The sequence below is a fragment of the Oryctolagus cuniculus genome, chromosome 20, assembly GCF_964237555.1.
Source record: "Oryctolagus cuniculus chromosome 20, mOryCun1.1, whole genome shotgun sequence".
NCBI lineage: Eukaryota > Metazoa > Chordata > Mammalia > Lagomorpha > Leporidae > Oryctolagus > Oryctolagus cuniculus.
Window position 1 is genome coordinate 35,944,184 of NC_091451.1, and position 12,254 is coordinate 35,956,437.

The window sequence follows — 12,254 nt, forward strand, 5'->3', positions numbered from 1 at the left end:
CACCTGTCCTAAAGAGGCAGCAAATGCAAAATTATATGACTGGGAAAACCTAAGCTCAACACTTCAAGAGGCAGTTCTGGTGATTTTGTTTTTATTTAAGAGTTCCCGTCTACCGGTTTATAATGCCAACAAAAGCCAGGAGTGAGGAGCTCAGTCCAGGTTTTCCCATGTGGGTGGTGGAACCCAAATACTGGAGCCATCACCTGCTGCCTCCCAGGGCCTGCATGGGCAAGGAGCTCAGTTAGCAGTGGAGCCAGGAGAGGAACTCAGGGGCTCTGATGTGGGCTGTTGGCATCCTAACCAGCAGCTTAACTTCTAGGCCAAACTCTCACCCCCCACTTTGCTTTTAAGGAAATGAGGACACTGAGTTGTTAAGAATAAGAGAGAATGACCCAGATTGACCTTGCTTTGGAGAGCAGATTTTAGATTTCTGTACATAATCCATGCATAGAATTTGTCAAGCAGTATTATTACAAGTAATTTGTGCTATCAATTGTTTGCTGATACACAAACTCAGTAGAGGCTGAGACCCCTGTAGAAGGAATTGTGACTCCACACAAACTTCCTCTGCAGCTGTCACAATTTAAAATTTTTTTCTTATTGCTAGGAAAATGAAAGTATGCTAGAGAGCTGTCCCCAGAGCCTGGAGGAAGGTTAGCTAAAATCTGGTAGTAGGCTTTTAGGAATTTTTTAGTACTTAAAATGACACAATCTGTAGTATCACCATGACCGTTCTGAATCATAGGAGGAGTGAAGCCACCCTCAACTGTGGGTCCCCAACTCCACAACATCAGAGAAATTTTCAAATTGAAGCAAAAGCAAGCAGAAGTTTGAAACCAGAGAGAACTGGACTCAAATCACCCTACCACTTGCAGGCTGTACACAATCCTGTAAGGGTGGGAATGACAAGATAATGTGGCACTCAGTACTGGGCCTTGTGCGAGAGACTAGTTCACTCCCCAAACACTTGTAATTAATTGTTGGGCGCCAAGAACTCAATCCAGGCCTCCCACATTGGTGGCAGGCCCACTGCTACCTGAGCCACCACTGCTGCCTCCCAGGGTCTGTGTTGGAAGGAAGCTGGAGTCAGGAGCCAAAGTCAGACCTCCAACTCAGGCACCGCAAATACTCAGCAATCTGTGGTCAGCACATGAATTACAGCGAAGATCACGCTTTCTTGAAAGACTTACATTATTAACTTTTCTGAATAAGGGGGACACCATTTGTCAGCCAAACCTCCCTTATGGCAGATCTAATGTTCTAGGTACTAAGATAGCTTCTAAGGTACCTTCGACACCTGTGCTATCACAGAAGGCCAATTGGTCATCAGTCACAAAATGTAGTGAGTGGGCCACTGCACCAGGTTTGCCAACAGTGCAAGTGTGGAAAGCCGATTTCTGGGCCATACAGAAGGCAGGCTGTATGATCAGGACTGACTAGGCTGTGCCGCAGTAACAGACAAAGCTGAAACACTCAGGTCTGTTTGTCCCTCCTGCAAAACCTGCCTTGATTTGCAAGTCATCCAGGGAGCTGCCAAGCAGGGACACCTGGGGATTCAGGCTGTTTCTGTCTTGTGGCTCCACCAAGTGGAGACAAGGCCTCTTGCCGTTACTACAGCGGGGGAAGGAGAGGGAGGGGCTCCTGTCAGGTCTGCTCACTGATTAGGGCCAGAACTGCCAGGGCCTGGAAAATGCAGTTCTCACAGCAGGGTGTGATGTACAGCAGTACTTGAAGCCACAGGATAAATCAGTACTATCTCTTGGCTGATTTGGGGAGGGGAGTATCTTTTGAATTGGCATATAAAATATATGACTTCTAAACACAAAATGCATCATGTTTCAAGGAAATTTATACAGCTTTGTGCAGGCAAAATCAGACTACTCCTGCAGGCCAACAGCGGTCAGCCCCGCTCAGCGTTCTGGGTTGTCAGGGACACTTTGATGGGAAACTTAGAGCAGGTACCTGCCTGGTTAAGTTTCCTCTTCCTCAGGACATAGCCTGCAACCCACCTGGTCCTCCAGGACTTACATAATAATCATGTTACACTGTATCTTTGAAAAATTGTCAGAGTGCTATTGAAATACTATGTACATGGTCCTAATATACATTTAACTCCTACGTAGAACAAGTATTAGATAGATTATAAACACTACGATATAAATCAAGTATCATTACGTATGACAACAGGTAACATACAGAGATCACTGCTAAGCAGAATTCTTATGGGCAAGTTAAACACAGTAGGTGGAATTCATGAAAAATAAACCAAGGAACTGCTTTTAGAGTTTTGTGATAACTTTTCTCCATGCAGCATGCTATAGAGAAAGGTACACAGATCCAGGAAGCAGGACAGCTGGCGGACTTTTGATAAAACCTGTTTTGTTCTATTTTCTCCCATCTATAGAGAGACTGGATTGGGTTAGTACAGGGAAGTCTAGAATTCTAAATTGTTTTTTTCTCACCCTTTGCTCTTATCATTTCTGTGGGCATGATTTTCTGAATGCATGTAACATAAGATAATTAGCACCTAAACCTTTTCCTGTACATTCTGACAATGACTAATTCAGCTACTTGAAATATATTCACTTCCTTAAAAATTCTCAGCATATTGACTGGTAGAAATCAGTAAATTAGCCAATGTCTTAAAAATCAAAGGTGGAAGAACGATTGCAGATTAAACGAGATTAGAAATCACCATTGGATGCAATGAATAGTCCAGGATTTTTTGCCATGAAGAGCACTAACTGGGACAATTGGCAACATTTGAATGAGGAACTCTGGCTACACAGTATTAGATATCAGTGTTGTATCCATTTCCTGATTCTGATCATTGTGCTAGGATTAGATTATATAATAGAAAATGACCTTGTTTCCAGAATTATACACTGCAACATCTAGGGACCAAGGTGCCTCACATCTGCCATGGAGAGAGCATGCACGTGCACCAAGGTGGCAAACATTAACATTTGGGAAATTGGGATGAAAGGTCCCTGGCAATTCTTTGCACTATTCTTGTAACTTTTCTGTAAATCTGAAATTGTGTCAAAATAAAAAATTAAAAGAAAAAAGATGAGCATCTGAATGACAACTTGTTTGATGGTTACATATAGTACTTCATTGGAAACCAGATGTAGAAAGATTAATGGGAAGTGCAAAATTGTACCAGAAAAGAGCCCTCCCTATTCATTTACATTGTTTTGGAATTTAAAAAACTTTACATAATAGACACAACAAACCACATTGTATATGGTATTAAAGGATGGACCTGGTAAACACAGTGGTCTAGGAATTCTTATTTAATAAATACTGTTATAATCTCATTCTGTTTGTAGCTTCTTTTCTTTCACATTCTGTTGTGGTAAATCTTTACCTATAGCTGGTTTTATAGCTTAAAGTCTCTTCATAGACAACTCACAGGAAGAGTTTCATTCAGAATATATGTGGAAACTTACCCAAGGGCTGGTGTTGTGGCGCAGTGGTTAAGCTACTGCTTGTTATGTGGGCATCCCATATAAGCACCAGTTTGAGTCCTGGCTGCTCCACTTCTGACCTATCCCTCTGATAATGGCCTGGGAAAGCAGCAGAAGACGCCCAAGTACTTGGGCCCCTGCAACCCACATGAGTGATTCACGTGCTCAGCATGTACTGATTTAGCACTTACTGTATGCCAGACGTGGTTCTAGGTATTGAAGGTGCAGGCAACACAGGTGTAACAAAAACAACATGAATAAAATCATGGTGTCTGCCTTCATGCAGGTTACAGCCCAATCCTGAGCACTCAGGTGCAGGGCTATGTGTAAGTTTTTGCAAACTTGGTACCTCCTAAGGACTTTGCAACAGAACCATAGTAATGTTCACTGATGATTCTGATGATGTGTGCACTGCCTGCAGAACTCTTTATGCTATGATTAGATCATTTTATCATTTAAGATGGACCTCATCTAGCAAGAAAAATTGATCATATAAGATTCCTAAAAGCCATTTGGAACCTGTTCCTTTTGGGGCATCTCAATACCCTTGTACCCTTGTCTTACTTAAATATAAAAATTGCAACAAATTCCCAGGTGAAGGAAGGAACTGTGAACTACTGTAAACATACTTCAATGTCCAGTTATCCCACTGTTGACTCATGTACAGAAACATTCTCAAATGACAGCTTTTGTTCTGTGTGCTCTGCAACACACATTTGACACAGATTCATAGCTGTCATATACACACATCAGGTGACAGGGTTCCTCTTCATTAATCTCCCTATAATGAAAGTTAGAAAATACTGCTGTGGTAGGTGAAACTGCTGCCTGTGACACTGGCTTCTCAAATAAGCGCTGGATCCAGTCCTGGCTGTTCCCTTCCTGATCCCTGCTAATGGCCTCAGAAGGCAGCAGAATATGGCCCAATTGGTTGGCTCCTGCTACCCATGTGGGAGACCTGATGGAGTTCCAGGCTCCTGGCTTTGGCCTGGCCCAGTCCCAGCAGTTGCAGCCATTTGGGAAGTGAACCAGCAGATGGAAGATTTCTCTCATGCTTCATTTCAAATAAATTAAAAAAAAAAAAAACTTAAAAAAAAAATGTGTTGGGGCTGGTGCTGTGGCGTAGCGGGTAAGGCCACCGCCTGCGGTGCTGGCATCCCATATGGGTGCTGGTTTGAGGCCTGGCTGCTCCACTTCTGATCAAGCTTTCTGCTATGGCCTGGGAAAGCAGTAGAGGATGGCTCAATTCCTTGGGCCCCTGCCCCACGTGGAAGGCCCAGAGGAGGCTCCTGGCTCCTGGTTTCGGATCTGCTCAGCTCCAGCTGTTGCAGCCAATTGGAGAGTGAACCAGAAGATGGAAGACCTCTCTCTCTCTGTCTCTCTCTCTCTCATTGCCTCTCCTTCTCTCTGTGTGTAACTCTGACTTTCAAGTAAAATAAACAAATCTTTTTTAAAAAAAAGTGTTGAGTAGGAAAGATAAATCAGAGAAAACTTGAGAGAAACAGCAGATCAAGACTGAATAATCATATGCAGGAAATGATGCAGGTGGTAGGAGTTCCTGGGGCCAGTGTTGTGGCATAGCAGTATCCCATATGGGCGCAGGTCAATGTCCCAGCTGCTTCACTTCTGATCCAGCTACCTGCTAATGGCCTGGGAAAAGCAGCAGAAGACAGTCCAGGGCACCCATGTGGGGACCTGAAGGAGTTCCTGGCTCCTGGCTTCAGTCTGGCCTAGTTCCAGCTGTTGCAGCCATTTGGAGAGTGAACCAGCAAAGATGAAAGGTCTCTCTTTCTGTTTCTCTCTCTCTCTCTCTCTCTCTCTGTAACTCTTCCAAATAAACAAATAAATCTTTTTTAAAAAATGTAATTTCTATTTCTAAGGAATTTGTGATATAATTGGAATGATAAAACATACCTAAACAATATAAGAATATTAGTATAGGGGAGAAAGCAGTTGATGTGTTATAAAAAGTATACTAGCACTCTTGAAGGTGATTGCTTCCGGGTGCCACTAGGTTTTTTTGTTTGTTTGTTTTGTTTTTTGGTTTTACAGGCAGAATTAGACAGTGAGAGAGAGAGACAGAGAGAGAAAGGTCTTCCTTCCGTTGGTTCGCCCCCCAAATGGCCACCATGGCCGGCACACTGCACCAATCCGAAGCCAGGAGCAGGTGCTTCTTCCTGGTCTCCCATGCGGGTACAGGGACCCAAGCACTTGGGCCATCCTCCACTGCCCTCCCGGGCCACAGCAGAGAGCTGGACTGGAAGAGGAGCAACCGGGACAGAATCCGGTGCCCCAATCGGGACTAGAACCCGGGGTGCCGGCGCCGCAGGTGGAGGATTAGCCAAGTGAGCCCCGGTGCCGGCCGCCACTAGGTTTGAAGGGCTTTTTGATATACTCAGACTTCAATTTTAGTTTTTCTGTCAACAATGTGAAAATTTCCACACTTGAAAGAGGACAGAAAAATCACTCCCCAGTGCTGTGAAACCATTACACATCCTAAAACAGGCGCTAGCCCAAGAACATTTTTTTTACCATCTTTTTTTTTTTAAATACTTATTTGAAAGGCAGAGTTAGAGACCGATCTTCCATTCATTGATTTACCACCACCACCACCCCCAAAAGGCCATAATGGCTGGAGCTGGGCCAGGCCAAAACCAGGAGCCAGGAACTTTTGGGTCTCCCATGTGGGTGCAGGAGCCCAAGCACTTGGGCCATCTTCCACTGCTTTCTGAAGCACATTAGCAGGGAGCTGGATTGGAAGTGGAGCAGCTGGATTTGAATCGGTGCCCATATGGGATACCGCCATCACTGGCAGTGGCTTAAACTGATAAGCTGTAGAACCGGCCCACCAAGAAAGGTATTTTCACCCAGAGATGTCTTGCTTGAAAAATTCCAGCTCACATTTAAGAAATGTGCCCAGGCCAGCGCCATGGCTCACTAGGCTAATCCTCCGCCTTGCGGTGCCGACACACCGGGTTCTAGTCCCGGTCGGGGCGCCGGATTCTGTACCGGTTGCCCCTCTTCCAGGCCAGCTCTCTGCTGTGGCCAGGGAGTGCAGTGGAGGATGGCCCAAGTGCTTGGGCCCTGCACCCCACGGGAGACCAGGAAAAGCACCTGGTTCCTGGCTTCGGATCAGCGCGATGGGCTGGCTGCAGCGCACCGGCCGTGGCAGCCATTGGAGGGTGAACCAACAGCAAAAGGAAGACCTTTCTCTCTGTCTCTCTCTCTCTCACTATCCACTCTGTCAAAAAAAAAAAAAGAAAAGAAAAGAAAAAGAAATGTGCCCAATGAGAGCTTCTGGAAGCATAAAGGTATATCTCCAGTCCAGTATTGCTGCTACTTCCTTTTTTTTTTTTTTTTAAGATTTTTATTTATTTATTTATTTGAAAGTCACAGTTACACAGAGAAAGGAGAGGCAGAGTGGGGGGGGGCCTTCCATCCAATGGTTCACTCTCCAGTTGGCCATGATGGCCAGAGCTGCGCTGATCTGAAGCCAAGAGCCAAGAGCCAGGAGCTTCTTCCGGGTCTCCCATGTGAGTGCAGGGGCCCAAGGACTTGGGCTATCTTCTACTGCTTTCCCAGGCCACAGCAGAAATGGAGCAGCCGGGACTCGAACTGGCGCCCATATGTGATGCCGGTGCTTCAAGCCAGGGTGTTAACCCACTGCGCCACAGCGCCGGCCCCTGCTACTTCCTTCTGTTTATGAGACATCCAGCAGCAAGCCAAGCTCAACTGGCATCTGTTCCCCTGCTCTCACACCATGACAGTCCCCACAGATTCCTGTGGTATGTGGGGATCTCTCCCCACCAGCAGGCAAGAAATCAGTCTGACAAGCTGGGTATCTCTAATTCATTTCATTTCTGACACTATCTATGTGGAGATCTCACAAATTTGGGATTCAGTTTCCAAGAATATCCCCCCTGTAGGTGCCAGCCACAAACTCCAGGTTATTTTATCTGTGCTGAAGCAACAAGCTATAAAAGAGGGTTCCCAATACCCATTGATGGGGTTTGATTAATGTGACTGAATGGTTCAGAGTACTCAGGGAAACGCTTACCAGTTACTGGTTTATTATGAAGAATATTATGGGACACAAAGAGACACAAAGGGCAAGGAAGGGCAGAAGTGGTGCAGAGCTTCCATGTTCTCTCTGGGCAAGGCACTCTCAAGAAACCTCCATGGGCCCGGCTCTGTAGCATGGCAGGTAAAGCCGCCGCTTCCAGTGCTGGCATTCCATATGGGTGCCGGTTCTAGTCCTGGCTGCTCCACTTCCAATCCAGCTCTCTGCTATGGCCTGGGAAAGCAGTAGAAGATGGCCCAAGTTCTTGGGCCCCTGCACTCGCGTGGGAGACCTGGAGGAGGCTCCTGGCTCCTGTCTTCAGATTGGCACAGCTCTGGCCATTGTGGCCAACTGGGGAGTGAACCAGCAGATAGCAGATGGAAGATCTCTCCCTCCCTCCCTCCCTCCCTCTCTCTCTCTCTCTGTCTCTCCTTCTCTATGTAACTCTTTCAAATAAATAAATAAATCTTTAATAAATGAAAGAAAGAAACCTCCATATGTTCAGCTACCCAGAAGCCTCTGTACCCTCTACTTTGGGTTTTAATAGAGGTTTCACCATTTAAGGCATGACTGATTAAATCAGTGGCCGCTGGGGATCAACTTAACCTTCAGTCATTCCCCCTGCCCAGAGCCTGGGAAGTCAGGCTGCCAGCCAACAAGGGAACTCGCTAGCACAGAAAAAGATGCTATCACTTTGGAGATTCCAAAGACTTTAGGAATATGCAAGAAAAAGGGGCCAAAAACCAACTTTGTATTTCACAGTATCACAGTACACTTTCTCTGTTTTGCCTCTGAGTTTCCTTAAAGTGAGGCAATACACTTTATGTAGTCATGTATTTTGCTTACTGATATCTTAAATCTTTTTTTTTAAAGAATTATTTTATTTATTTGAAAGACAGTTACAGAGAGAGGTAGAGCCAGAGAGAGAGGGGTCTTCCATTCTGCTGGTTCACTCCCCAAATGACCGCAATGGCCAGAGCTGAGCTGATCCGAAACCAGGAGCCAGGAGCTTCTTCTAGGTCTCCCACGTGGGTGCAGGGGCCCAAGGACTTGGGTCATCTTCTACTGCTTTCCCAGGCCATAGCAGAGAGCTGGATCGGAAGAGGGGCAGCCAGGACACCAACCAGTGCCCATATGGGATGCCGGTACTGCAGACTGGGGCTTTAGCCCACTGCACCACAGCACCGGCCCTGGTACCTTAAATCTTTAAGATTGATATACTTATTCGAAAGGCAGATGACACACAGAAAGAGATCCTCTATCCACTGGTGCACTCTCCAAGTGCCTCCAATAGCCAGGGTTAGGCCAGAACCAAAGCCAGGAGCCAGGAGCTCCATCCAAGTCTCCCATGTGGATGACAAGAACCCAACTACTTGGCGATCCCCTGCTGCCTTCCGAGGTGCTTAGCAGGACTTGAACTGCTCCAGTGAGATGTGATGCAGGTGTCCCAAGCAACAGCTTAACCTAACCATAACACCTGCCCCTTAATTCTTTCCTACAGAAAAAGATCTAGAAGACATATGAAGAGAGAAAAATTGAAGGTCCAGAAATTCAGTCCAGCTATGGTGATACCTGTTGCTTTTTTGTTCTCTACTTTAGAGTACAAAAATACAGAGTGTCTTCTCCTCTAAACTCACTGCTAACATCTTCAGACTATAGTGAACTCTTGGACCAACTACCAGACAGTAATTGAGTTCAACTTCCAGTTCTGTTATCATGGGTGAACCCAAACAAGTTACTTATCTTTTTATTTACTTATTTATTGAATGATTGTTACTTATCTAAGTCCAAATTTCCTTATTTGTTAAAAGGAGCAAATTACAGGGTTTTTATGAGCAATGCATGTGGCACTGCAAGTGAATACACTACATGGCACACTCCACATGCTCGGTGGTTGCTATTATCCTTATTATCTTCAGTAATCTGTCTCAATCTCTCCCTGTAGAATTCACCTCTTATTTTGCTACCAAGTCATTATTCTTAAATCAATCTTGATTTTGGGGCCACTGCCTGCAGTGCTGGCATCCCATATGGGTGCCGGTTCAAGTCTCAGCTGCTCCACTTCCAATCCAGTTCTCTGCTGTGGCCTGGGAAAGCAGTGAAGGATGGCCAAGTCCTTGGGCCCGTGCATCCAAGTGGGAGACTGGAGGAAGTTCCAGGCTCCTGGCTTCAGATGGGTTCATCTTCAGCAGTTGCAGCCATTTGTGGAGTGAACCAGTGGATGCAGGACCTCTCTCTCTCTGTAACTCTGCCTTTCAAATAAATAAATAAATCTTTTTTAAAAATCAATCTTGATTTTGTCAGTCTCTTCTGAGTTCCATGCTTACAGGATGCCTCACCTTCTGCCTGGAAGGTGTAGCCACCACTCACTATCTTAACAAAACTGACAGCAGCCTCATCGTTCATGATGCCCCATCATAACAGACTGGACCGCTTCCCTTCTCCCTACACTCTGCTCTTTCCAGTCTCTGCCTGTGTTCCTGGCACTCCCTCTCTGTGGAATGCCTTACCTGTACATCCATATAGGGTGCTGATCCTCCCAGCTGGGTGCCACCTCCTCCAGAAAGCTTGTTTGGATCCCTCCAGCAGAGTGTACTCTCTGGACTCTTGAAATACTTATTTTCTTTCATCTTGGAGAACTGTTACTTAGGTTCACATTGTCTACTGCCCAACCTAAAATATTAAGTCTTTTAAAAGCCAAGGTCCAAATTTGTTTCATTTTACATCCTCATGTCCCCCTAGTATAGGGCCACATTCACAAATGTTGACAAATATTTATAGAATGATTAATGAAATATCCATAATAAAATAAGCACATGGCAACAGAAGAGCAAAGTGCTGAAGGAGCCTGCTAAAGGGAGGATTTATCTTAGCTGACATCACATTTAAAGTGAAGTTCAAGGACCTTAGAACTGTGTTAGGTTCAAGATGATGGGAACAGGAATAAAGGATGCAGGGAGGGAGAGCACAAAGATTGAAGCAGAACTCATGTAGCTGAAATCTAGAAGATGCAAAGGGTGGTCGGTTAGAGGACCCTGAGGATCTCCGAAAGACTTGATCGTAGTGGCCACAGGAAGCTGAAGTTTTTGGGACAGGGACATGATGACCAAGACATGGGAAACTGCTCCGGTTTCAAAGTCTGTGTCCCTCCAAAACTCGCTTGTTGTAACTTAGACCCCTGGGTGCTGGGGCCTTCTGGGAATGGGGTTAACGCCCTTAGAAAGAGGCTCCAGAGAGCTGCCCGGCCCCGTCACTCCTGCCACTGAGGACATATAACTGTGCCCTTCTGTCGTCTGCAGATGCAGCCTAAGGGGCCATCCTGGAAGCAGACACAGAATCCACCAATGCCTAGATCCACAACTGTGAGAAACATTTCTGCTGTTTAAGTGAACCAGGCGGAGGTACCTGTTGGCGGCAGGGACAGACTTGTGATGGTTATGAAGGCAGCCAGGTGTGGCACTGAGAAAGTCCAGGTGAAAGAAGGCAAAGAGGGAGCTGGTGGGAAGATAACCACCACGGGGCAGTGGGAAGGGGCGGACTCCACAGAGCGACACGGGGGTCTATGAACTGGGGCAGAAAAACAAGACGTCCTGAGGCAGGCACTGTGGTGCGGGTTAAGCCACTCCTGGGATTCCAACATCCGTGTCAGAGTGCCTGTGGTCCAGCCCTCCCTCCACTCCAGGGCTAACTTCCTGCTAATGCGCACCCTGGGAGGCAGCAGGTGCCGTGTCACGTACGTGGGAGACCTGACTGGGGTTCCTGGCTCCTAGCTTCGGCCTAGCCCAGTCCTGGCTAATGCGAGCATTTAGGAAGTGAACTGGCAGATGGGTGCTCTGTCTCTCTCCTATACTCTTTCAAATAAGTCAATAAACATATTTAAAAAGAAAAACAGAACATGCTTATTTTCACTAACCTCTGAATGAAATGTAGCATGTTTTCGATTACAAACACGTGCACCAAATCACGGAGGCAGTAGGCTTCATCAGACTGATAGATATTCAGGTTGTGAAAAGAACCAGTGGAATCTGAAGTAGGAAAAAGTTCGGTAAAGCCTTGGTTAGAGACACAGGTCACAATTAAATAATGTTCTCATTATCTTCATGGACAGCTCTTATGGGTAAGGAGTACAGGAAGCATTCTTACATTTCAATTGGAAAATATCACAATTAAATACATTTTGAATACATTGAAAACAAAAGCTGGTTTAGAAGTTTGGTGCGGTGGTTAAGTGACCACGTCCGATGCCCACATGCCATAGTGGGGACCTGGGTTCAAGTTCCAGCTCTAGCTTCCTTCTACTGTCTGCCCTGGAAGGCAGCAGGCCATGGCTCAAGTTGTTGGGCCCCCACGACCCTCATGGAAGACACGGGTGGAGTTCTGGCTCCTGGCTTTGGCCTGGCCCAGCCCTGGCTGTCGCAGGCATTTAGGGAATGAACCAGTAGATGAAGATCTGTCTCTCTGCCTTTCAAATACATTTTAAAAAATTCTTGGCCGGTGCCATGGCTCACTAGGCTAATCCTCCGCCTTGTGGCACCAGCACACCGGGTTCTAGTCCCGGTCGGGGCGCCGGATTCTGTCCCGGTTGCCCCTCTTCCAGGCCAGCTCTCTGCTGTGGCCAGGGAGTGCAGTGGAGGATGGCCCAAGTGCTTGGGCCCTGCACCCCATGGGAGACCAGGAGAAGCACCTGGCTCCTGCCATCGGATCAGCGTGGTGCGCCGGCCGTG

The 12,254-nt window shown here is 46.4% G+C and overlaps 1 protein-coding gene across 3 annotated transcripts in view; it reads right to left on the reverse strand.

Moving 5' to 3' along the window:
- NRDE2 (NRDE-2, necessary for RNA interference, domain containing) overlaps positions 1–12,254 on the reverse strand; it is an 83,826-nt gene that overhangs the window by 69,375 nt on the left and 2,197 nt on the right. For all 3 annotated transcript variants that reach the window (XM_070065525.1, XM_070065528.1, XM_070065526.1), the window contains exon 2: positions 11,444–11,555. The gene's annotated coding sequence lies outside the window, so the exon portion shown is untranslated. The remainder of the gene's footprint in view (positions 1–11,443; positions 11,556–12,254) is intronic.